This window comes from Taudactylus pleione, unplaced genomic scaffold, assembly GCF_031769625.1.
Source record: "Taudactylus pleione unplaced genomic scaffold, aTauple2 ptg000333l, whole genome shotgun sequence".
NCBI lineage: Eukaryota > Metazoa > Chordata > Amphibia > Anura > Myobatrachidae > Taudactylus > Taudactylus pleione.
The window spans coordinates 10,738,287-10,763,618 of record NW_028284734.1 but is presented as its reverse complement, the minus strand read 5'-3'; the positions used below and the strand labels follow the sequence as shown (position 1 = coordinate 10,763,618).

The window sequence follows — 25,332 nt, the reverse complement described above, 5'->3', positions numbered from 1 at the left end:
ATCATGGAGACACCTCTCCTGTACCATTTCTTACCCATGCTGTGATATAAAGATCATGGAGACACCTCTCCTGTACCATTTCTTTCCCATGGTGTGATATAAAGATCATGGAGTGATATAAAGATCATGGAGACACCTCTCCTGTACCATTTCTTACCCATGGTGTGATATAAAGATCATGGAGACACCTCTCCTGTACCATTTCTTTCCCATGGTGTGATATAAAGATCATGGAGACACCTCTCCTGTACCATTTCTTACCCATGGTGTGATATAAAGATCATGGAGACACCTCTCCTGTACCATTTCTTACCCATGGTGTGATATAAAGATCATGGAGACACCTCTCCTGTACCATTTCTTACCCATGGTGTGATATAAAGATCATGGAGTGATATAAAGATCATGGAGACACCTCTCCTGTACCATTTCTTACCCATGGTGTGATATAAAGATCATGGAGACACCTCTCCTGTACTATTTCTTTCCCATGGTGTGATATACAGATGTGACCAGGACATAGCTACTGTTCCTAGCACAATAAAAATGCAGACCGTCTGTTCTTATAAGCCCCTGTCTGGCAGCTTTCATTCAGTTTGTGTTTATCAGGCCGTCCCTGAGAGCTTTTTATGACAAAGAAAAATGGCAAATGTCAGATAATATGAAACTCTACTTTAGCCAGAAGAGCACATAAATAACTGCGGAGATTATGCTAATCCAACACCGGGACACGGCAGCAATGAGGAAAGGGCTCTGGGGGACACCACACATTATACTGTGCTTATTTAGAGGAAGAGCATAACTATAAAAATGTAAAAGTTATTTTGTTTTGCTTTATGCTCTGGTAATAGACTTTCTGTTTCTGTATTGCACCATGTATTTTATTGTGGACACACTCAGCTATTATTGAAAAATTATTGCAGGAAGATTGTGAAAATGGCACAGAGTCAAGAGGGGCGTGTCCTGCTCCGCCCAAGCTCTACCTGTTGGGGTATCTAGTAACACCCAGCACTGGGTCCAGCTGCACCAGTATGCTATATATAAAAACAACATAATGAGACAGCACTCACCAGACGTTCACATTACAGACTTCCCTTACTCACATTTATTATATCATTTGTTCAACATTTCAGTCTGTAACATGGACCTTTTCAAGATAACAGATAGTTAACAGAAATAACAATACTAACCCAATTATATAATCTTGAGCTGCATGGAAGCACCCAGCAAGTGGGCTGATTTATATGCATGCAACTCACCCATCTTCTCCTTCCCCTTTTCCCTCACCCTTTCTTTATGACCTTTCCTCTCCCCTCTCTTTATGCCCTTTCCCTCCCCAACCCACTTACTCCTACATCCCCCCACTCTCTCTCTCTCACTTCCCTTCTCTTCCTCATCATCCTTCTCTCTATCTCTCAGCACCTCTCCCACATATGTCTCTCCCTTACACTAAGGAAAAGAATCAGTAATGACTACATCTGGCTGCTGGAGAACGTCAACCAATACTGTTTATCATGCCTACTCCATGCTACAAGAAAATGGCTTCCACACCTCAGGAAACACATATACTCATTAAACCCATGCTTTCGCAAACTAGGTAACCCAGGGGTAGCCGCTTTGTCACTTTGCCCCATCCCACCTATTGCTGATGCAAACTCCTGTTGCTTCACAAACACCACTGTACGGCCATGTGCTTTGGTGGAGACCTAGGTGTGCCTGTCCAAGTAAAGAAAACTAGGGCCTCCAAAGAGAGCCTTGGGCTTCACCTCAGCCATTTTGTACTGCCTACATTAAAAATGCAGACTATCAATTCACTAGCGAGATTGGTTACTTTGGGTTATTATTATCTTTTATTCATAGGGCACACAACGATAAGGCCAAGGGCAAGTTGAAGGGGTAGGGGGTAGAGTGTGGGGTATCTAGAAACACTATGGCTTATAGAGGAAAGCAATGATGGGTCACGTGGGTTGAGAAGCAAGTAAAATAGGACTCAATGAGCTTGTACCCCACTAAGTGGGCGGACAGACAGAGACCCCAGTGGGGAAAAACACATTTCTTCTTCTCTGCTTTATGCTATTGAATATACTTTTGGGTGAGTTTTCTCCTGGTCTTTAGGGGTCCCGGGCTCTGGTTGTTGGGTGGAGGTAGGTTTATAACCAAAAATAAAAATGATCATGTATTCTTTCCAATAACGTGTTTTACTGCAGTTATTTAGCAGCATATGTACAGTAGGTGGCGCTCTAACTGCCATTACATTTTATGAAAAAGCACAAGTGTTAAAATATCACCACTGGCAATCATCCTGATATATAAAAGGCTATGCTAAATCCCAGCATTGTCTAACAGATCTAACATTTTTTTTTTACAATAATTACAAACCAATGCTATTATTTGGCAATATTCTTATTGTGTGAAAGAGCCATTACCTCACAATGAAAACATCTCAGTGAACTGGCAGTCATTGCAAACACACTACACCCTCCACATCCTTCCTGCCTTGTATCGCTCTGCACAGACCTCGTGTACAGAGGTGCGTCTAACATTGCCTTTCCTGGTAAAATAAAGAAACTCGTCTGTTAATCTTTATTGATTTGAAACATTTGCTGAACATCGTAGCTACAAATAAAACAGCTGCAGTCAGATGAACACTAGTAAATATGAGAAGCAATAAGACTATTCCAGTGTCAATTTCGGCGCAGAAATATTGAGAGCAGAAATTATTGCCAGATAGAAAGTCTCCCTGGCAGCCGCCCTAGAGGAGCTTTGCACTTTACAAAGTGATGCCACAATGAGGTTCTTATATCAACTACACCAAAACGGCGCTGGGCATAAATAGGAATTACTAATGCTAAAAATTGCCATGCGAGTATTAAATACAAAAACACCTAAAAAGTGTATATTGAAGTTGAGGTTCTAAAATTGCTCCCAAAAAACCCCAAACACATATAGACAGTTATCACACATTACGCTCAGGACTAATGCGTACCTATTTTGAACCCTTTCCAGCACAAAGGTCACACAATTACAGGTTACGCCGAAGTAACGTTCCCGATTTCTATGATTTGCTATGTGGGATGTAACATGTTTCTTGTGCGAGATGTGAGCTTTGAAAGGAAATTTCTCAAAGTTAAAATTCCCCGCTGCCGGTTCAGAGTTGACTCCGTTAGCGTCTGTCAGGATCTAGCTGAGGAAAATGACGACTAGCATAGAGCATAAGACATTCTGTGTTCTTGATTTTCATACAAACAAGTCTGTCGTGAGCATTCAATGGCATTTTGAGACAAAATTTGGGAGAGACCCAGACAGCGGTAAGTAAATTCAGAAGCAGTATTCACAATTTCAAGACATGGGTTGCATTTGCAAGCGAAAATCGACGGGGTGCTCGTCTATAGTGGAAGAAGCAGTGGAGCGTGTTCGAGCAGCTTTCGCAAGGAGCACTCAAAAGTCCACCTACCGAGCAAGCCGAGAACTTTGTATCCTGAAGAACAATGTATGGCGGATTCTGCAGAAACAATTGCAAATGAGACCCTACCATCTGCAGATGCTGCAAGCTATGAAGAACAGTGACTTAGACCTGTGAGCGTCTTTCTGTGACAATCTGCTCGTGTTAATGGAAGAGAAGGGACGGTTCTAGGGGCAGGCTAACAGGGCCGTCGCCCCGGAGTGCCGCCCCCTGGAGGGCGCCGTTGAGTGCCCGTTAGTCGCCGCCAGTCATCAAATGTTGACTGACCCTGCGGCCGCATCCTGCGGGCGGCAAGGAGCAGGTGGGCAGTGATGTCACATGGGGGGAGCTTAGCAATGCTGCTTCCAGGGTATTGGCCCCTCCTCCACGCCGGTATGCGTGACATCACATAGCAGGCAGTTTCAAATGAGAGTTCCGATCTGCTCCTCTTTGCGGTAATGATCCTGACACAGGCGCCGTGTTGTCTGAAGAGGCGCTGGGTCCCAGCTTCCTGGCAGCACAGCTTCTCTGCACTCCACAATAAAGACCCTGCTACCCTCTGTCACAGTAGCCCAGCAGACGGGGAAAGAAGACTGTCTATGGTAAGCTTACTACGGGGTGCTGCAGTAGATCGAGGGAGGGGGGATTAAAGCACAACTGGGAAGACTACTATAGGTGGCATTACTACTGGGGGCACTACTATAGGAGGCACTACTACTACTATAGGGGGCATTACCAATGGGGGCACTACTACTGGGGTCATTACTACTGGGGGCACTAATATAGGGGACATTACCAATGGGGGCACTACTATAGGAGGCACTACTACTACTATAGGGGGCATTACCAGTGGGGAAACTAGTACTGGGGCCATTACTACTGGGGGCACTACTATAGGGGGCACTACTATAGGGGACATTACCAATGGGGGAACTACTATAGAAGGCATTACCCCTGGGGGCACTACTAATGGGGGCATTACTACTGTGGGCACTACTATAGGGGGCATTACCAATGGGGGCATTACCACTGCAGGCACTAATGGGGGCATTGCATGGGGGGCACCACTAACGGGACCATTATGTAAGGGGCACCACTGCTGTGGGCATTGTATAAGGGGCACTACTACTGTGGGCCTTGTGTATAATGGGCACTAATTTGGGCATTGTGTAAAAGGGGCACTACTGTGTGTCATAACATGAATAAGGGACTACTGTGTGGCGTAATTTGAATTGGGGATAATGTATTATAAAGGGCATTACTGTGAGTCGCACAATGTATTATACAGGGCATTACTGAGTGTGGCATAATGTGTTATACAGGTTATTACTGCGTATGGCATAATGTGTTATACAGGGCATTATTGCGTGTGGCATAATGGTGTTATACAGGTTATTACTATGTATGGCATGTGTTATACAGGGCATTATTGCGTGTGGCATAATGTGTTATACAGGTTATTATTGCGTGTGGCATAATGTGTTATAAAGGTTATTATTGCGTGTGGCATAATGTGTTACACAGGTTATTACTGTGTGTGGCATGGTGTGTTATACAGGTTATTACTGCGTATGGCATGTGTTATACAGGGCATTATTGCGTGTGGCATAATGTGTTATAAAGGCCATTGCTGCATGTGGCATAATGTGTTATAAAGGCCATTGCTGCATGTGGCATAATGTGTTATAAACGGCATTACTGTGTGTGGCATAATGTGTTATAAAGGGCATTACTATGTAAGATATACTGTGTAAGGCGCATTACTCCGCATGGCAATTATTCGCCATGAGGGGAAAGCTGCCCCACAGTGTGATGAATTGGGGGTGTTCCGCAAGGACACGCCCCCTCTCTAAAATCACGTGCGCGATTTCGGCACGCGCAGAGGAACGCTGTTTCAAAAAAGTTATTTTTATTATTTTTGGGGGGAAGGCGCAACTGGGAACTTTCGCCCTGAGCTCCACAAAGTCTAGAACCGGCCCTGTGGAAGAGGTCAGTTTCCCTGAAAAGTTGGTGCCATGCAACGTGTGCAGCATATACTTAACATTTGTAATTTGTCTGAAAGAACTTGATGAGTTTTCCTGTTCATCAGTACTTAGAGGTATATTTACTAAAGTGCTGGTTTATAGAAGTGAAGATGTTACCCATAGCAACCAATCATATTCTAGCTATTATCTTCTGAAGGTGCTAGATAAATGATAAGTAGAATCTGGTTGCTATGGGCAACACCTCCACTTCTATAAACCCACACTTTAGTAAATATACTCAATTTTGTGTTTACAATAAATACGATTATAAAATCTTTGAAATCAGGAACATAGTTTTGACTTACCCTGTATAAATAATGTTATTAACATTTATTTATATATACCTAGCATACAATTTGCACCTGGGAACAAACATATACTGTAGTAATAAAACACGACAGAGTATCAACAATCATAGCGGTACATAGGACCTCATTCAGAGTCGGTCGAAGCGGCCGCACGGTCGTACGCCACCGATGTTCACTATACTGCGCATGCGTAAAGTTCGCAATGCGCGTGCGCAAACTAGCTGCTACGATCAGAAATTTCTCTCTCCTTGAACACAGCCAGGTCGGTAGTTTGAGTGACAGATTGAGGCGTTTGTGGGTGGTAACAGGGGAAGGTGCTTGAAAACGGGGGAGTGGAGATCCGAACGCAGGCGTGCCTCATTATGCGAACGGCGTTTTATGGGAGTGCATACGGTTTATGGGAGTGCATAATTAACAAAGTAGCGGCATGGCACATGTGACATGGGAGGTTTTTACACTGACATGATCGTAGAGCTTAAGAGAGGGTATGGTCAACCTTAAGCTCTACGACCAGTTCCGATGGTCTCGATTAATCCTTATATGCCCGGAGATGACGTGCAATGCGTACGAGAAGGGGGCGTATTTTTTTTAAATCCGGCCGCTTCCTCCCCTTGGTCGGCCAACTACCGATCCGAACTTAGGGACGCAACTTGCGAGGGAATCATTTGCATATCCGGCCCCTTTTCCCATACGACTGTGCGGCCGCTTCGACCGACTCTGAATGAGGTCCATAGACCCTGCTCGTAAGATTATAACCTAATTCATTTTTCTTCTGACACACCTTACATAAAATCTAAATAATAATACGAGTATGGGGAGATTTATCAAATCTTGAAGAGAGATAAAGTGAAGTTGCTCGTAGCAACCTATCAACTTCTAACTTTTTCTAGCATGACCTGAAAAAAGACAGTTAAAAGGTGATTCGGTTGCTATGGGCAACTTCTCCACTTTTGTTTCTCTCCAAGATTTAATAAATATTCCCCCATGTATGTTACATTAAAGATGTGTGCTACATTACAGGGGTGTGTGATGAGTTGCATGAACCTGGTGGAAGGGAGAGAGATAAAGGATTAATTTAAAATTCTGGAAAATAGTTCAGCGTATTTGTAAGTCACCATATGGTAAAACATCTCATGTTCAGGTTCATCTAAAGAGCAAACTTATTGCCCATCACCGCAGCACTTTCTGTGACCATTACAGATAATTTGAGGGAGACTCATTAAAAGTTTTACTACACACCTCACAGATGGAGCAATACACGGAATCGGTAAAATGACAGGCGTCTAGATATAGGCGTCCAGGATAAGGTACCAGCCAATCAGCTCCTAACTGCCATGTCACAGGCTGTGTTTGAAAAATGGCAGCTAGGAGCTGATTGGTTGGTACTTTATCTCTGTTCATTTTATCTCCTAACACACCTTAGTAAATAGACCCCTGAGTAATTCCTTACATCCACAATATCAAGGCAAAATGAAAGAACGCACATTGAATTAAAAAAAAGGCTACACAAGGAAGTAGAAAAGAAAATGACAAAGCAGAAGAGTGAGGAGAAGGAATATAATGCAGACATGTAGTTAATGATAGGAGGTCAGTGAGTCTCTCTGGGGATATTGGCAATAATAGCATTACAGAGCTATCCTACAGAAAACTTAATCCCGGGGTATAAGAGCCTTATTAGTGGGGGAAGTCTTGATATCAGTCCAACTAAAACCACACTGCCATAAAATGTTTGCCAGACGCTGAGTGAAAGATGTCGTCCATGGCCATATAGAAATCAAGACGTCTGCATCAGTCCCATTGCCGACTGAGGAATTTGAGAGCGCCAGCAGATCGGGATTACTGCTCTGACTGCATCATTAAAGTGTTTAAGCAGTGATTTTATATATATATATAGTGTACCTATATCCCTGTAGCATCTATATATTAGGGGTGAGCGGATTCGGTTCTACTCGGTTCCGTTCGGATTTAAAAAACGAATCTTATTGGGTATCAGCTGTCACGAGTTTTGGATAGCCAATAAGATTCGGTTTTTAAAACCGAACGGAACCGAGTAGAACCGAATCCGCTCACCCCTAATATATATATATATATATATATTGTGATAGGATTACGGGTAAAGTGGTCTGTGGCAGGTACATTTGTCCCAGATTCCTGTCTTTTGTGTTTTAAACCCCCAGGAGAAAGTCTGCAGTGTAGCAGGCTTGAGTCTCGGCTTTTTGAAAAGCCGGTTTGGGACCTGGGGGTTGTGGGTGAGAGGAGAGGGAGGGCTCCACAAACGGCCACTCCAGGTTTTGGTTCTCTTAGCCTGGTAACAGGCTTGTTAGGGTTTCCACCTGAGAGTGGCCAATATAAGTCTAGTGTGTTGAGGGCTGATTGTCTCACCTGGGAGAGCAGACAGGGAGTTTGCTCAGAGACACTTGAAAATCTATCTGTGAGTGTTGTGCTGTGCTTTTGTTGCTGGTGAGGGCATTAGGCCCTGCCAGGTTCTGGTAGTGAGGGAACCACTTGTGAAGTAAGAGCCCCGACAGGGCTAGGATTTATGTTTATGTTTTCTTTATGTTATTTCTGACATTGTACAATAAAGACTGGCGCCGACCAGCTTGTACTCGAATCCAGACTGGCGTACTGTTTCCCAGCTGCTGTGTGTGTAAGGAAGGAGACCTCTACCCAGGAGAGGGACCCCTAATCTGACTGTGTCACAATATATATATATATATCTGGTAAAAGGAATGTCTGAATGAGATAGTAGCCAATAATCTGGGCTAGGGGTAACAGTAAGCCAGAATTTCTGAAGCCAAGGCTATAATATTATGCCAGAATGGAGTCATCAGGGGGAAGTCCCACCATATGTGGATCAGTGTACCTATATCCCTGTGGCATCTCCAGCAGAGAGGGGGCACAGTGGGGTATAATTTGTGGAGGGTGACTGAGCAACGATACCACTGGGTCAACACCTTGTATTGAGTTTCTGAAACTTCCACACTGGGGAATAAACGTTTGCAACTTGATCATTTTTTCACAGTTAACCTGTGTGCCTCTAGGTGTAAGATCCCTGTCCCATGCCTCCGCAAAGAGGGGGTGTTTAGGAAACAGCCTGTTCAACATGATGTTATAGATACCTGAAACTATAGTAGGAGCGATTTGGTGGGAGCACATGGATTCAAAATGTGTCATAGCCCAAGTAAATATGGAGAGCCCCCAAGAGAAAAAGCAAAGTGTCAAATCTGTAACAGGAGCCAGAAGCCATTACTACAAAGCTCCTGAAAGGACTTACCAGTAAACCTACCATTTGAAACTAAATGACCCATTCTATCTCCAGGGGAGCCACACCAACTGCCAGTCAGTCATAGCCATCCATGTTTGGCAGCGTTTGAAATGGCAGTTGGTGTGGTTCCCCTATTTTACATTTGGACTGCGCTGTAGCCCCACCTCTGGAGCCGCCACTGCTATTAACTAACTTTTATTATATTAATCTACGCCCTAATCTGTTTAACGATTATTATAATAAACCCCCACAGCCTTTGACACAGATAAAGGCCATTTTTCATAGTCCAAGCTATCTTAAAGCTTCTCTTTGCTGGTTGTCATGGACAACCAGCAGGGAGTGCTTTAGCAAGGCCTTACCTCTAGTTGTCTTGTCATCCAATGTGCCTCCTATTCACATTCCTCTTAAGCACCCACTTGCCACCCCACAAACGCCCATTTCAGGGAAGGATATCCGCTCGATAGCAAACTAATTTGGATCTCCTTACCACTGCGGACACATTGTGCCACGCATGAATATGCGCAGTCTGCAGAGTATCGGGAGAAACATCCACTTTTCAACTTGCATCTAACTCAGAATCAGGCCCATTGGGGCATATTCAATTAGGTACGAGAATCGCAAAAATCCTGCACCTACAGGGTTTTTCCTGCAGGTTCGGGATCTTTGCTATTCAGTTAGGTGCAGGGTTTTTCAGGTTTTCAATGCCGTTTTTCTGCACACCTCCAAAGCAAGTCTGATTTTTCCTAAAGTCAATAATTTTAGGAGAAAGCACCCCCCTCCCCTCCCCCCAGTGTGATTGTATGCCCCCTCGGAACGGGCGCTGGGAGAACTACATCTCCCAGCAGCCCTTACGCCTCCCTGCAGCCCATAGAGCCTCCCAGCAGCCATCTCTCCGGTGACAAGATGGAGGGGAGGCCACCGGGAGCCATGGTGGGGTTTTTTACGCGGAGTTTCATTTCTGAAAACCCCGCAACTTATTTTTATTGGATACTGAAGGTATTGGGAGCACACATACCTGTGGTAATCCAAAATTGGACGCAAGGTCTTTTTACCTCGCTAAACCTTGCGCCCAATTGAATATGCCCCATTGTGTCTAATACCCCTTGCACACTGAGCCTCTGACCCGGGATTTTGCCGGAGCAACTCTGATCCTGGCATGGTGTGAAAGGGTCAACCTGGGGTTTGTATCGCAACCAGGGTTATTCCTGGGACCGGCCTGGATACGCTGCAGTGTGAACGGGGTGACCCGGTTATCTGACCCATGTTATGTTTACAAGCTACTCATTGGCGGATCGAAAACGCCCACTTTTTATGACTCATCTTTGTGAGCCTGTAACGTCCACTTTCAATGAAAGACGACAACCCGGGAATAACCCACGTCCAAGGTGCAGTATAAAAGGGGTATGAAGATTTACAAGTCAGCATTTATCTCTGTATTCATACGGTAATGCAAAAGAGTGAGTGCAGATAACTATGAATGGTGAAAAAAACAGGAAGCATATTTGCATAAAGAAATAAAAACAGGGAAGGCAAGCTGTTACCGTAAGCAAGCTGATTCATTCGTTCTTACTTGTTCCACCAAAGTACAGACCTTCAGCCTCGCAAATGAATCACTGAATCTCATTTGTTATATTCTACATTTAGTGCATTATCTAAAGCAGAGGTTCCTATACGCGGTTCTCAAGGCACCCTAACGAGCCAGGTTTTAAGGATAACCATACTTGGGCATAGGTGAGTTAATTAGTACCTTAGTCTGTTGATTTATTCAACCATGGGTATCATTTAAACCTGGACCGTTAGGGTGCCTTGAGGACCAAGGACCTCATTCAGAGGCGGTCGCACGGGAGCGATAGGTCGCACCCAAAGTGATCGAGAATATGCAAAACGAGCGCTCAGCTGCAACGCACATCGTAATCGCGGAAACACCCACAACAATGAAAGCACACCTCCTATCTCTACGGCCTAATTCAGAGTCGGTCGCAGGCGGCAACCTACGTCAGCACGATTAACACCTGTTACATTGTTAATTGCCTACAAACATCGGTAGAGGCAGAAACCATCGCCAGCACTCGCAAGGCTTAAGGTAGACCCTGGGCTACCCTTAGCTCTGCGAGCAGTAGCATCGTTATTGCAACGAGATGACGTGTGTGATGACTCGCTCAGTAATATATGCACGCCCTTAAAACGCCCTTTTTAAGGTCAACCACGCCTGCGTGCGCACCACCACACCCCCTTTCACAAGCACCTTCCCCTGTAACCACCCACAAACGGCACGAAATGTCAATCACAGCTACGACCTCGTAGTCACTAGCGAGCAAGAGGATTGCGGATGGGAAGACAGACTTGCGCACGCGCACTGCCATGTACACGCATGCGCAGTTGAAAAAAACATCGCTCGCTACGACAAATCGCTCCGTGCGACCGCATCTGAATGAGGTCCCAAGTTTGGGTACCTCTGATCTAGAGGAAACACTAAAGGAATATAATGTATAATGCTGTAAATGTACAGCACCTGTCCCTGTTAATGAGAGCAGCAGAAATGTTCTTGTTGTACGGGTGGCATAGTGGGGATCCGGGAGGAGTCCGTAGGTCTCCCAACATTCTTTACCAAAAGTCTCTTGGAACGATGCTTCTAATATCCTTAGATTTTACAACAGGGGGAACATTATTGATAGTATAAAGGAGGACACATTTACACTTGCATCCATAGGTGACAATACTGTATCTCTGCCATTTAGCAAGTGTTAAGGGCCCCATACACGGTGCAATATGCACCTGGCGATGCGACGGCCGATCCGATGCCCGACATATCGGGCGGTCCCCACACACGGAGCGATTGGGTGGCCAACTGCCCAATATGCCGGCACCCCTTCCCCCACCCGCGTAGCGCTGCATGGGATCGTACATCGCTTCCCCAGATCATCTTGAATGCAGAAATATCTGGAGGAGCAATTTACAATCCCACGGGAGCGCGCACTGGGCGATATCATACCCACACACGGAAGCAGCGATATCGTTCCAACCCGTCGGATCGGCTGCTATATCGCACCGTATATGGGGGCCTTTAGAGTAGATGTTTTCAATACTATTGGTGATGCAATGGCTAATGTATAGCAGCATTTTATGGTAATAGTATATTCATAGCATCTTTAGAACTTTGGCCGTCTATTGAAAAATTTTCTGGTAATTAATGTTTCATATAGAAGTAAAATCGACATTATAGTCTTCCAGAATCAGTTTGATATGTGCCTCACACATCACTACTCTTGTTAATGTTTAGTTACTACGACTTAGCCAAATCGTAACGACGCAGACCCGTGCGATGTCGTCAGGTTTTATGTGCAGCACATCAGATCTAACGATATCGCTTGCCGCTCCATGCATGTCAATCACGGATGGAACAAGGGGTCGTTCTGTCATTCAGTACATCGCCCAATGTGTACCCAAGGTACGATATGCTGGCCCTTTGAGCCGACCTATTGTCCGAGTACACATCGTCCTAATGTGTACCCACCTTTATTTACAGTATGTAGGTGCGCTGTAATTTAGCAATCTGTAAAAACACAGGAGAAAAGGCTTTTTCACATTAATAAAGGTCTTTTCAACTACTTATTATTATAACCATACACGATCCCCATGAAAAACACAACTGTCACAGGTTATCCTAGCTCTGCCCGGTTCCTCTTCTGCACATCCACACGCGTCCCGTTATGAAAAATAACAATAATAGGTTCTCTGACACTAGGTAAACCAATGTAAAAATGTGCATAGAATGTTTTCACTTCCTTCGCTGCATTCACAGAGTGCAAACTGCATAGAAATGAAGCCCACTGGGGCAGAGACTCGTGAATGATTACATATTCCATGTAAAGTGCTGCATAATATAAATAAGTAACTGCTAATAAAATATATATTCTCTGTATTTAGACCTATTGCTTGTGGCATCCATCCAATCAGCTGCAGTTTATAGCTTGAGAATCAATTATATTTAAACTTGTCCAACTGTTAAAATTGTTGAAACAGATGGAAGAGAAATCATAATGCCAATATATCCTGCGCTATAGCAATATTATCCAAAACTCATCCACAGTCTGCCATATGCTCATTTTATGGTAGCTTATCTGATCTTAAATTAAAGTGTACCTGTTGCCTCAAATAAGTGAAGGCATTTTGGGGTCTATTTATGAGATAGGCCCTTTGTCACGTTTAGCATCCTGGAGTCCCCTACTGAGGGGCTGGAAGTAGTGGCCCCGAAGTCAGGAACGAGGGGCCTGGATGTTCAGTCTCCTCGTCCACAAGAATCAGATGTTGGCAAGACCTGACCTAGGGTGCGGAGTCCAACCTGCCGGGAGGTGTTCACCAGTGACCCCTCCAAGCAGGATATGGGTTTCAGCTGTACACGGCAAGCAGGTCGCGGTCCCCAGGTCAGGGATCCAATGCGCGTGGGAATAGAGAAAGACACACGGCTTTGGCCCACTGGAAATATAATCTCTTTACCACTAGTACAGAGAAGTACAATACAGAGGTTTCCTGAAGAGGTGCTGTGGCAGACCAGAGAAAAGAAATCCACTGAATAGTACGTTCTGCAGCTAACACTGGAGAATGAGGATATGCTGCTGACTCGAGAAGGAGAATCTGTACTTGAACACCACTGTGCGTACCGAATACACAGGCAAAGGTATTCTGGTGCACTGCTGCACCAAACGGTGGCACTTGAAGTTGTACACAAAGATAAGGATATGGCACTTGTAAATATTGCTCAGGCAAAGGCACTTGAAATAGCACACGCAGGTAAAGGTGTTCTGTAGCACTGCAGTACAAGGATATGGCTCTTGTAAATAGCAAACAGGAAAAAGGTGTTCTATCACACTGCTGCACAAGGATATGGCACTTTGTAAATAATCACTAGGACTCAGTACATAGGAGATGTACAGAGCATATACTGGAAATACCACTGGGAAGAGTCTCTGGAAGATTGCACGTGAAGCCTGGACGAAGCAAACAGCAACCATCTGGGAATAACAAAGTTGATCAGGCAATTTCCTGTTCACCTGAAGTCCTGTTTATACCCCCAGGTAGCTGTCCATTGGATGAGCAAATCAGCTGAGAACTGACACAGCTACCACTGGATAAAGATCTATCAGGTGATTCAGCCAAGATGGCTGCGCCCATGACCTTTGCCGCAGGAACTCCGCTATGGAAGATTGCGTGACAGTCATCTGGGCCCCGGGAAGAATACTCAGCAAGTCACCTACCGCTGCACCCAACGTCTCACTGCTCTCGCTAATGAGAGGAAGCCGGCGGTGTGGCAAGTAACAGCCGATCCCAGGCAGAATCCTGACACCCTTATTCTGGCGTTTTGGCTGGAGAAAGTATTTATCGCAGCTTCTCATAATTTATCAAGTGGTAAACCGGGAATAGATCACTAATTTGTCCTGCAATACCTCTCCTTCCACCTGTCATATCATATTAGGGTGGTGTTAGATACACCGGGCAAAGGCGTCCAGTGAAGCCAGAGAGGTGCTTTGCTTGATCCCCTGCATGTCAAACATTAAGGGCTATAGAGATATAACCCATTTAGCACTCAGTAAAGGAGTTATATCCTCCATTCAGTATTTAACAACAGCTGTTTGTCACTGTACCACTTACGCCATCTATAGATGGCAATAATGGTATGGTCCCCACTGCGTGCAATAAGGATCCAGTCAAGTCTCTCCAGCTTTATCAAAGCCTTCTAGACTTTGCTGAGCCCCAGCTGGATGGAAGTGCAATTAGCATGCGCAGACTCTAAGCGGCAGGTAGGTGGGCAGAGGACAGTGCCGATGAGGAGGACGCTGCTAAACCTCGCCGGACAGGTAAGTAATGACTAATACAGTCGATATATTTAGAAGTATCACTGTGATACTAAATGAAATATGCTGCCAGCCATTAGTTTCAGTAAAAAAATGGGGCTCAAAGTATTGCTACAATATACTGTTACCACAAGGTCTTGATAAATAGAACACGCTCTCTCGAAGCTCAGGGGTGTCACAGTTTCCTAGTGAACCTTCATTCCCATGAATGTTAATCCTGCCTACAAGATGGCGTGTCCATTTTGTTAAAGTGATAGGGTGTCCAGTATGTACCGGTTCACCGTAACACCCATTGGAAAAAATTAGAACACTAAATCTGCAATATACAGGTAGAATAATCTGGTATATAACATTCTCTTAAAGAAATTAAAATGAACAGAAATGATCTGCAGTAAATGACAATTTTATTTCTACAATACAACTATAAAGCAAGAAAAGTGTTGCAGAGCTTTCCAGCTACCGGAAGCAGAGATTCCCCATTGCTGTAATAAGTTCCCCTGGCTTTAGTGCCTACTCGGCAGCTTGTAAGTGAGCAACTGCAGGCGGGAAGTTTATCCAATCAAAAAGCTCAAATACCCTGCAGCCATGGAAGATTACAGCAAACAAGTAATCTGGGAGAGCAACAGTTGGAGAGACATACCGTCTAATCTCGCTTTATTGACCTCTGGATTTATTTTAGCACTTCTAGTTCTGATTCCATACGCTCACGTTTTTCAAATACTCAAAACACCTTAGAACTCATAATTGCCGTCATTGCTTAAATAATTTGCATTCACCTTGAGGTTGTTTTGACCAATTACGTATTGTCTACCGCTCTGTGTTTTCCTTGGGGTTTCACAGTATTAAGTTGTGGAAAGTCATAGCCTTTGCGCATTCAAATGCCTGAAGAACCAGGCTTTCACTTGCATGCTACATTTCTGCAAATCAATATTCTGGCATATTAGAGGTTTGTGGGCTAAGAGGGTCCGAGTTCTCTTGCGAGTGCAAAGTCGCACTGACTATCTGCGAGTTTGGTGCGAGACTGTTCCGAAACTCACAGTATGTAATAGCCTGTGAGCAGGGGCGTTTCTAGAGAGGAGGGGCCCGTGTGCAGTCTCCGTCACGGACCCCATCGTCTCCGCCCAGCAGCGCACTGAGCTGTGCGCAGCCAGCGCCGGAGTTATGGACTCTGGGCACTAGGGTGTGTCCAGAGTCTATAGTGTATGCACTGGTAACCGGGAAAATGGCCGTGGCGGCCATTTTCCCTGTACTGCGCATGCGTAAACGATGGGAAAATGGCTGCCGCGGCCATTTTCCCGTAGTTTTACAGCTCCAGACGCCCGCGCCGACGTGGGACTCCGGAGAGGTAAGTATTATTATGGGTGCAGGGCGTGCGGTGCGGGGCCCCCCTGGACCCAGGGGCCCGTGTTCCCCGCACACCCTACACCCATTATAGACACACCTCTGCCTGTGAGTTACAAAGTGACTAAGTAAGATTTGTGGTGACTGGGCCTGCAAGAATCACGCGAATTGGAATTCGAGATTCATTACATGCAGTGTGTTTTATTTGAAACCAAGGGAGCTATTGGTCCCCAAAAGCTGCCTAATTTATACCTCACTGGCCCTATATAAGTAGCATTTTCTTCTTTGATAGGTTTTGTGAAGGAGACAGTGCAGGAATGAAATGCAGCATTCAGATTTTGTTTTGCAATTTGCAGCATGACATTTAGGCTGAGAGCTATTGAAGACCTGCGTGAGGAGGAGGAGGTGGTAGGGACCTAGCCTGAGTTTGATAAGCTTTTAGTGAAAAAATACCACACAATGTAACCCAATATCCTCGTGAGAGTAAGGAACCCTAGCAGAGGAACTGCCATTGCAAATGTGTACAATGTTCACCCCAAACCCACCAATCAGTATAATGGTAAATGAAAATCCATTAACAATAGTCAACACTGTTTATTAGAGAAAAAGATGTGTATTCTGGTACACATGCCTGTACTTCAAACCTAGAAAGGCCACTGAAACACATTTTATATTTCTTTCCCTCAGCTGCACCACAGGAAAAGAAGGTTCCTGACAAAAGGCGACGTCCATAAAAGGATGATGTTGATGATGGAGGTGAGTCCTAAGAAAAATACAAATCAAAGAAAAGTGCAATCAGCCCATGGGTCAGCAGGCCTCTGCAAAACATCTATATTGTCACATAACAACATTTAGCCCTACATCCATTTAGCAATGTAAAGAGGTCAAAACATATCAGTAATGTAACCTTTTGAATTATACCCTAATGGTTGTAAGTCACTGATATGTAGACGGCTAACTTAATGCAAAATTCCCACCCAGAAATTCCTAAAAAAGACATGCTTGAATTGCGGTGATTTCAATAACTTATTGGAGTCACTACTGAAACCACCTGTGCACAAGCATGGATATCCACAAGACATACATTGTTAGGAAGGCCAAATTACTAGGCTTGATTACTTACCGTTAATATCCACCTTTCAGGTCCTTCTCATGCGATCCCACCAATACCAATTGTCTTTGAGCAATTGTCGGATCAGAAGACCATCATCCTCACGCCAGTTAAGCCTACAGAGGACACGGCAGCAGGCAACATTGGGGACACACATGAATGGCAGCAGGCCCAGCCACACCTCAACCCACCCCAAATGTGGAAGAAATGGCACAGTCATTGAATACCTTCCAAAGCATCCAGGTTAATTTTACGAATGTGCAAATTACACAAATGAATGCCATCAGTAGTAAGTTACACATAGTAGTTGCACAAGGTACGAGATCTAGAATGGCCCATAATGTGTATATATGCCTGTTGGAGATCAGCCAGGCTATTAGGGGGCAAAGAGAGAGACATTTGCAGGTCCCCTATACATCGACTGCTATCAGTCAGACAACCACCCCTCCAACCTCAGCACCAAACAGTCCCCCAAGGCGCAGTGTGCGAACACGTGGTGGTCTGGCTAAAGGCCTAGGGTAGGGGCAGAAATAGCAGACACCAAAACAAGTCATGTGTTTTTTACAATTCACATATTTGATCACTTTTCTGAGGTGAGTAAATTTGGATTGCATATTGAATTTTGTCTGTCATTTTTTCAAAACTAAGATTAGTCATATGTGTGAATATAGTAATTACTAGCTCTGTGTTAAGCACAGGTGCACATAGTTATATTGTTAGAAATGGTCACAGGAGAATATAACAAATGTACAGGGTGTTTCTGGGAATCTAATTACATAACACATAGCTTGTTTGGTAAGTCAGCTATTTAAATACACTTACCATATGCAGTGTCCAAAATACATATATGCCAGCACCTCACATGGGTAGATGTCTTTTCTCTCTATAATGTAAACATATAATAAATATATTATTTGAACCGTAAATGTGTTACATTTCCCTTTTATCACATTTACCTTACTGCACACTTACATGTGAAGTACTGCCATGTAATACTCTGTCGAACCTCATTCCCCTCCTATGTGTTGACCACGTCCTCAGATGGTGCCGGCTCAGACTCCTCGCTGTATGCCCCTATGTTCCCAAGATCAGAGTGCCCTTGTCCCAGGGTGATGTTGTGGAGCATACAGCAGGTATTCACAATGTCACCTACATTCCTGACATCGTATACCACCGAGCAATCCAAACAGCGGAACCTGCTTTTCAATAGTCTGAAGGTCCACTCTATCACACTGCAGATGGCAATGTGAGCATTAACATGGCTTTGCTGTGGAATGCGGGTGGACAGAGATGTCATGAGCCAGCTTTGACACCCATACCCTAAATCACCTGGGGGGTTTTCAGAGGACAAAAAAAAAAAAAAACAATGCAAGAAAACAGTTTAGATATATGAATAACCATTACCAAAGGCATGTTTAAGGTTGAACGTGAAGAAACAGTAGCATGTACTTGGAAGCAGAGGAGTAGCGTGGAACCATGGCGCCCGGAGAAAGTGCATGCCCTAGCGTCCCCCTCCCTGTACTGAAATGTGCCAGTGGGGTATGGCCAGCCTGTGGGGAAATACTGAAGTGAAGAGCAAAAAAGCAAACAGTGGCAGTATCACGCTGGGGCATGGAGATACCATTGGGGGAATAGAATGCCTTGGTGATCTGACATTAAGAAGTAGCTCCTTTGGCACTTCTTTATTTATGTATATCACCTAGGATCTGACTTTTATCTCCTTTGAATAATTGTTATTAGTCAATAGAGCACATTGTATTATATATTCTGATCAATTAACTTAAATTCACAGAATACATGTGCTAGAGGGAGATTCCACAGGGTGCACAGCTTACAGCTTATTACTGCCCCAAGCAGCTATCACTGTTGTGGGGACAGCTATGGGAAGCTCCCTTCTCAGCTATGCTCGTACTTCGCAAATATACAGTACATTGCACCTATATTAATGTGAGTATACTAACCATGTCATGTTCTGTCTACCACCATTATTATTATTTCAGGTCTCCTAATATTTTTTAAAAGACCTTTCAAATAACACTATGTGGTCATGCCTGGGAGTACCTCATTACTTTATATAGCAAAGCAGTGACTTTGTTTAATCTAATACTTTATAATTGAAGTTTAGGACTTTACCTCAGATGTGTCACTTTTAAGTCCTTTGAAGCACAAGGAATGAATGAGGAGAGAAGGAGGGAGGGGATCAAAGAGGAGAGGAAAATGCCGATCAGAGAGTGTACGTGACAGAAGCCAATAAGAAAAGGAGAGGTGTGGTGACAGAAGCCAATAAGAAGGGGAGGAGCAAAGAGCCGATCACATGATAGAGAGGGGAGGGAATTAAACAAGTGAGAAGTGAATGTAATCAATCTGACAGGAAACGGGAGGTGACAGAATGTGATCACAGAGGAGGGAGGGCCGGAGGGGAGACAATCTGGGCAGCTTGAGGGAGCATGAAATGTAGAAACGGATCGCAGATCCATAACTTTTTTAGGATGAAAAGCAAACAAACCGACGGCCATCATACTGAGTAGCGCCCATGAATTCCGGAACCCTGGATGGCGCCCTCTGTCCATTTTGGCGCCCGGAGCTCATGCTCCACCAGAACCACCCTCGCTACTCCCCTGCTTGGAAGCAATTTAAACTTGTAGTACAGGAAGGGTTTTTTGGTGGGTAAACATGGTTCCAAAAACAGAGGCATTGTAAAATATTTGTGCAGCTTAATGTGTGGTTGAGTCTAAGCACATGCTCGTTGGGGGTCCTGCATAACATGTAACACACTGTGAATACGAAGGTTAACATCAGAGACCACCTGCACATTGAGGGAGTGATAATGATGCCTATTAACTGATCCCAATGTGGTTACAATCTATGGCTCCCAGCACATTAGGGAATGCTGAGAGCCTACAGAAGGCTGTCTTGAGTTTCTACCACTCTGACTCGCACCTGGGAAATGAGATATGTGTCTTTAAGAAAATATGGCATGCATATAAAGCTACCCACACACATAGCGAAATGGACGATTTCGACAAATCGTGTAAACTATACCCAAATCGTGAGTAAATTGTGAGTCCCCACTCACGATCACGATGTGATGCGCGTTCCCGCAGGTCACACATCGCATCTACAGATCTGCCGTGCTGTACGGCAGATTTGCCAATCTCGTACACGATGCTGTGCCGATCATGAATACTTTTTACTCACGATATATCTCACGATTCATCGTACGTCGCGTATTTTGACTGACAGGTCCCTGTACACGCCCAATCTCCATCTTGTGCAGCATCGTGGATAGAAGGAGACGGACGCACGATAGAGCCTGCACATCTGGACTTCTGCAGTTTGGTGAGTATTTATATTGTATGTATGCTACCCACTGCCCACCAATGTGTGCCACACACCTATAAAAGCATGACCCAGCCACCGCCTGCCGAAATGAGGCGGGCGGTGGCTGGGTCATGCATTAACCCCAAACTGCCGACCAATGTGTGCCACCCACCTACCCACCAATGTGTGCCACCCACCTACCCACCAATGTGAGCCACCCACCTATAAATGCATGAACCAGCCACCGCCCGCCAAAATGAGGCGGGCGGTGGCTGGGTTATGCATTAACCTCCCACTGCCCACCAATGTGTGCCACCCACCTATAAATGCATGACCCAGCCACCGGCCGCAAAAATGAGGCGGGCGGTGGCTGGGTCATGCATTAACCTCCCACTGACCACCAATGTGTGCCACAAATCTCACGAGTCACCTAATAACTACCTATAAAATTTGAAAAAAATGTATAAACAAAATTATTACGACAATATAAACACATACATTGCAATAACATAAACAATTCTATTACAACAACATTAACTAATATATTACCTTTATGTTGCTGTAATATATTTGTTTATGATGTTGTAATATAACACCATAAACAAATGTATTGCAACAACATAAACAAATCTATTACATCAGCATAAACAAATATATGTTAAACCCTTAAAAAAACATATTACAATACAATTAAAAATACATAACATTTGTGTAAAAAAAACATATTAGAATACAATAAATAACAGGTTACATTCCAGTAAAAAAAACAATACAGGTTGAGTCTCCCATATCCAAAATGATTGGGACCAAGGGTATTTTGGATATCGGAATATTCCGTATTTTGGAACATTTGCATAAAATAATGAAATATCTTGGGAACGGAACTCAAATCTAAACACAGAATGCATTTATATTTTATATACACCTTATACACACACAGCCTGCAAGTCATTTTATACAATATTTTTAATAATTTTGTGCATCAAAAAAAGTTTGTGTACATTCATGAAATTCATTTATGTTTCATCTATACCTTATACACACAGCCTGAAGGTTATTTTATACTATATTTTTAATGATTTGTGATTTAAACAAAGTTTGTGTACATTGAACCATCAGAATGCAAAGGTTTCACTTTCTCAGTCATGCTAAAAATATTCCGTATTTCGGCATATTCTGTATTTCGGAATATTTGGATATGGGAAACTCAACCTGTATTACAATACAATTAAAAACACATTTTTGTAAAAAAACATATTAAAATACAATAAAAACACGTTACATTCCAGTAAAAAAAACATATCACAATACACATTCCGGTAAAAACACATATTAAAATACAATAAAAACACGTTACATTCCAGTAAAAAAACATTAAAATACTATGAAAAACACATTACATTCCTGTAAAAAAAAAATTAAAAACACGTTAAAATCCTGTAAATAAACAAAATATTAAAACATCCTTAAAACTGTACAAATAAACATTTAAAATCACAAAACAGTTTACAATTATAGCTAAAAATAAATATGTCCTTATTTTTTATTCTTCCTAGGAATGTCTATGGATAGTGAGCACGAGTTTGTGACGGGATTCCTCGAGATCCTATAGTCCAAAGAATGTCTATGGCTGATTAGCTGTAGACAATACCATAATAAGTCTCAGAATTTGGCAGCTTTAGAGGTGTTGTTGGAGTACACAAAAAAGTTCATGCTAGCCTGAAAACAGTACACCAGAACATCCAGAACCTGCATATGGTCTACGTCAAGGAGAAGAAGAAAGTGGACGATTCAAAAAGCTCAGGAGCAGGCACTGACGATGTGTATCATCCAACGCTGTGGTACTATAACTTGATAAGCTTCATCGCGATCAGGTGCCACAATGCCAGTCTGTCGTCCTGAAGGCCGAGCGAGAGGGAGAAGAGGCAGCAGAAGTGAGTGGACCGTCTGAGGAAGTTTTGGTAAATAGAGACACAGTTCATAAACCAAAACCTTTTCTTGTCTTTGTAGATCAATCCCAATTGTCCACTATAGTCAATTATCTCACACACAGTCCTCCTGCCATTGCACCGCACCTGGTCCATTGAAATAGGCCATATACTCCCTCACTTCTTTGGCACGTGCAGTTGATGTTTATGGAATTGGAGGTGTAGACACTGATGTAAACTGGGCATTCTCCTCCAGATGTCCTGCATCTAACGGTCTAGCTGGGACTGGTCTTTGTTGTGTAGTTTTCCTTAGCAGAAAGTTATGCAGCACACAGCGCGCCATCACGACCCAGTCTATCTTCTCCGCATGTAGGTTTATGGTGGTGTGGAAAATGCGGAACTCAGTATTCCAAACGCATTTTCCACAATGTGCCCGGGATAGACAATAGTTGTAAATCCTCTTCTCTCTGGTCAGACCCCTCTGTGCAAATGGCTTCATCGCATGTTCAAGTAAAGCAAAAGCCTCGTCTACAACGAAAACATAATTTAGGCCGTGCTTTGTCTCGTCCAGTGACGGCAAGTTGAGGGTTTTGTTGGTGAGTCTCCGGTAGAATGTCGTCTGTTTGAAGGACCCACCATCCGAAGCACAGCCATTCTTGCCAACATCTACAAACAAAAAATCATAGTTGGCATTCACCACTGCCATGAGAACGATGCTAAAGAAGCCTTTATAGTTATAGTAATATGATCCGGTGTTGTCAGGTGGGTTGATGCGTATGTGTTTTCCATCGATGGCTCCTCCGCAGATAGGGAACTTCCAACGTTGTTCAAACTCTTCAGCGATGCTCTTCCACTCATCCACAGTGTTTGGAAACTAGAAAAATACAAAAAAAAGGGTTAAACATGACTATAATATTGTTTCTCCATTTTTTTTCCTATATAGAGCCTGATATGTCCTCCACGCCGGACCTAAGTTTGATCGGGGACAGTGAGGTGGATACTTCTTCCCCAGTGCCAACACTCATTCAACCCCCCCATCATCTTCCGCACCTCCCCAAAGAAAAAAGAAAAAGCAGCAGTACACAGAGCAGGAGGACATATCTCTGCAACAAGCGGAACGCATCCTGCAAAAACAGCTGGACGACATTGACTATTTTTCAGCACATATTAATAGTAGAATGCTTAAAATGGATGACCCAATAAAGATAAATTTCTAAAGGCTCGTGTATGAGCTATTAATTAGGTCACTCAATAGTAATTTACATGGGTCAACTTACATTGCTGACCCACTGCTGTATTCGCCTGTTCCAACCGCACCCAGTACCCCACCCACAAGCCACACTATTTATACAGCTCTGCTGGAGGCAGAGGAGGATTTGCCGCATTAGTCGTAAATATTAGTTGTTTTTTTTTATTATTATTGTTGCCTCTACTATCACCAAATTTTATCATTCCTAATAGGTGCTGGCTGTATGGTATACGGTGCGGATGACGCTAATTGGACAAGGTTACTACACAAATGACGCAAGTATAGCTTGATGGAAGCCGGTGCCACAATCTGTACTTGTGCCATGTGTTTATTGGCCTGTTCAATCTGGTGTCTGATCCACCGTATAGCATACAGCAGCCTCACTATTGGGATTGATAAAATTTGGTGATGTTGTTTTCTACAATTTATATACATAATGTTAATTTTATATATTAAAAATAGTACTGACTACAGTGCAGTGTTATTGGCACAGTCTTGTTAATGCAGACTTATTGGCTGTCAGTTTTTATAAGGAGTTTAAAAAAAAACCTCAAAAAAATGTTATTGACTACTGTGCAGTGTTATTGGCACAGTCTTGTTAATGCAGCTTTATTGGTTATCAGTTATTACAAAGAGCTAAAAAAAAAAAAACTAAAAAAATATGAGATATGGTAAGAACTTACCCTTGTTATCTCTATTTCTACGAAGTCCATAGGGTTCCACAGGATACCTTGGGATATAGGTGTGACGTCAGTCGCAGGGCACCAAAGAGTTAAGCTTTCAGCCTCCCAGGATGCACTAGGTCCCCCTCCTATACCCCGCCCCCGGGCCAAGGCACCTCAGTTAGTTACCAAGCCATAGGCCGGAGGAGGAGAAGGAAGAGAGAGAAAGAAGATCTGGACACATACAAGAATCACATTCTCACCAGAGGGAGACGGAAAACCGGTGACCAGAGCAAAGCCCATCTGCAGCACAGGTGCGACAGGGCGGGAGTCCTGTGGAACCCTATGGACTTCGTAGAAATAGAGATAACAAGGGTAAGTTCTTACCATATCTCATATTTTCTACTTCAGGGTCCATAGGGTATCCACAGGATACCTTGGGGATGTCCCAAAGCAGTATCCTTTAAGGGTGGGGACGCTCCTGTGCAGAAAGGAGAATCCGCCGCCCGAAGGAAGCATCCTGAGAGGCGAAGGTGTCAAACCTGTAATACCTCACGAAGGTATGGACAGAAGACCACGTAGCAGCCTTGCAGATCTGAACTGCCGAGGCACCACGTCGAGCTGCCCACGAAGGACCCACAGACCTAGTGGAATGAGCCTTCAGAGAAGGAGGGACCGGTAGGCCTTCATGAAGATAAGCTTCAGAAATAGCCATACGGATACAGGCTGCCAAAGTTTGCTTTGAAGCAGGCCAACCCTTTTTACGGAAGCCAAAGAGGACAAACAAAGCGTCCGACTTCCTAAATGAAGAAGTGCGGTCAACATAAGT

At 43.9% G+C, this 25,332-nt stretch overlaps 1 protein-coding gene and 1 long non-coding RNA gene across 4 annotated transcripts in view; both read right to left on the bottom strand.

The window, feature by feature from the left end:
- Positions 1 to 25,332, bottom strand: part of RASGRF2 (Ras protein specific guanine nucleotide releasing factor 2) — a 357,153-nt gene that overhangs the window by 271,541 nt on the left and 60,280 nt on the right. The gene's annotated exons all lie outside the window — the stretch shown is intronic.
- Positions 16,831 to 19,491, bottom strand: LOC148509047 (uncharacterized). 2 transcript variants are annotated; one of them, XR_015869504.1, is made up of 4 exons: positions 18,316 to 19,491; positions 18,166 to 18,226; positions 17,356 to 17,459; positions 16,831 to 16,995 (listed from the first exon to the last, which is right to left on the bottom strand). It is a non-coding gene; the product is annotated as an uncharacterized LOC148509047 (long non-coding RNA). The 2 variants fall into 2 exon arrangements; XR_015869503.1 differs by having other exon boundaries at positions 18,166 to 19,491.